This window comes from Etheostoma spectabile, chromosome 15, assembly GCF_008692095.1.
Source record: "Etheostoma spectabile isolate EspeVRDwgs_2016 chromosome 15, UIUC_Espe_1.0, whole genome shotgun sequence".
Taxonomy (NCBI): Eukaryota; Metazoa; Chordata; class Actinopteri; order Perciformes; family Percidae; genus Etheostoma; species Etheostoma spectabile.
Window position 1 is genome coordinate 34,401,609 of NC_045747.1, and position 1,895 is coordinate 34,403,503.

Here is a 1,895-nt window from a genome sequence, read left to right on the forward strand (position 1 = left end):
AAAAGGTGTTCAGCTTGTCAACTAGATGTGTTCAGAGTTTTATGCTGCTCTTCATGTCGATTGCACCTTCATCAACTCTGGAGTCAACCTGCTGGTTGAAGAAGCAAACAACCTACAGAGTTCATAAAACGTGGAAAGTCTCGAACAAAACAAGTTTTACCAGAGTGCTGCGTGGACAAGGCTTAGCAGAGTCCAAATGGACACCGGGGACTTGTTCCTCCGATTCCTCCGGGTTCTTTCAAGCAGACCAATCAGACGTCATCCTACGAGGGTCTGGATGGACAACAGACAGGAAGTAGCTCAAAGGACCAATCAGCGAAACAAGTGACAGTACACAGTAGAGAAGATCAGTTGAAGAGTCTTGTCTGACAGATGAGAAGCATCAATCTTGTTCCACTGTCCTGAATGAACGATTATGACTTTCTCTAGTGAGCAGATCCAAACAGTCCCGAGTTCAGGATGTCATCTCCACAGAGTAAACGGTTACTGCTCAATGGGCGCTCTGGTCTTCATTTACTGTGCGATCAGAGGAGAAGATCGGACGGTTGTGCACCTGCAAGAAATGACTTGCTTCAAGAGGAGGCTCTTTTGCGGCTGCTGCAGTGGTTCAATAGCCGTCCAACGTCAAAAGCTCTGTCAGGTGCACACACAGCATCCAGATTAAATGGAGTTGTTTACGCAGGCACCAAACATTAGCTGTAATTATTTTTTTCATATTTTTAGGGTGTTCATCTCAGGACTGAGGGGCTGGAACTGACAGAGAAAAGCTGTGAAGGCCTCCTGTCCTCAGTTACTCAGTGCCTCCCAGTTCCTCTATTCTGAGAGAGAGCTTGGCCTTGAAGTAAACAACAAACCTGCGGGATCAGGAGTGTGAGCTGGTATCAGCTGCGATGATAGAGTCAACAGTAACAACTGCATGTTTGGCAAACTCTAAGGTTAGTGTACTTGCGTGTAAAACTGTATTTAATAGAAGCTAATGTCTTGTTAATGAAAGGGTGTCTAGCTGACTCAGAGACTTCTCAAACAGCCAAGTTGTCTTGGTTCACGGCACTAGAACTTCACTTGGATATGCCGTTTTGGTTAGGTGACATAAGTTGATTCGTTTGATCTAGTCACTCACTGAAAAAATTAATATTCAGTTCAACAAATAACAGCGGGTTTATCTCCAACTATGCTTGAATATTGACTATTGCAGGACAGTTCAATGTTTTGTCAAGAACCCCAGTCCTCTGGGTGTGTGGTGCTGGTGGGTGTGTGTGTGTGTGTGTTTTTGTATTGCGTCTGCAAACCCCTGTGCTTGTGTGCGTGTCTGAAACAAAAAAGTTTCGTTGCGGTTGTCTCGGGTGGTGTGTTGGGTAGTCTGTCAGGTCCTGTCTGGTATCAGAGGGAAGGCTGTATTCTCTGGTCTCAGCTCTGAGCTTTCAACTCCTACATTCTGAGAGTGCTGGAGCCTCGAGCTACTAATAATCCAGGGAGACCCCACACTCCCAGGACGTGAAGGCTGCTGTCGCATGGATCTTCGTACTTAAAGACCCACACTGGAGACTGGACACTCTCAGGTATGGACAGATGGACAACACTGTTCCTCTGTCTTTAACTGATGGACTTCAAACATTATTTTTATTATTAAGTACTTGTTATTAGTTATTGATTATACTTTTGTGTTTATGGTCAAGTAGGCGTTGGTGTTGTGGTCATCCCATAAAGGGACAAGTCACCGTTATATCTCCAGAATAAAAGTAATACATATTGTGCTGCATGGATGAACGTGGACATTACATATCTTTGTTATTCATGGTGTGACTTTTGGTTGGCGGGGGGGGGGCGTAAGGTATCACACAGTGAGTGAAGGTTGATTCTGACTTTGTTTCTTCCTGCAGGACGGACCATGGTGG

At 45.1% G+C, this 1,895-nt stretch overlaps 2 long non-coding RNA genes across 2 annotated transcripts in view; both read left to right on the forward strand.

The window, feature by feature from the left end:
- LOC116702619 (uncharacterized) overlaps positions 1-827 on the forward strand; it is a 1,348-nt gene extending 521 nt beyond the window's left edge. Inside the window, exon 3 of the long non-coding RNA XR_004335214.1 lies at positions 809-827. This is a non-coding gene — a long non-coding RNA (uncharacterized LOC116702619). The remainder of the gene's footprint in view (positions 1-808) is intronic.
- LOC116702617 (uncharacterized) overlaps positions 1-1,895 on the forward strand; it is a 36,845-nt gene that overhangs the window by 1,056 nt on the left and 33,894 nt on the right. The window lies entirely within an intron of this gene.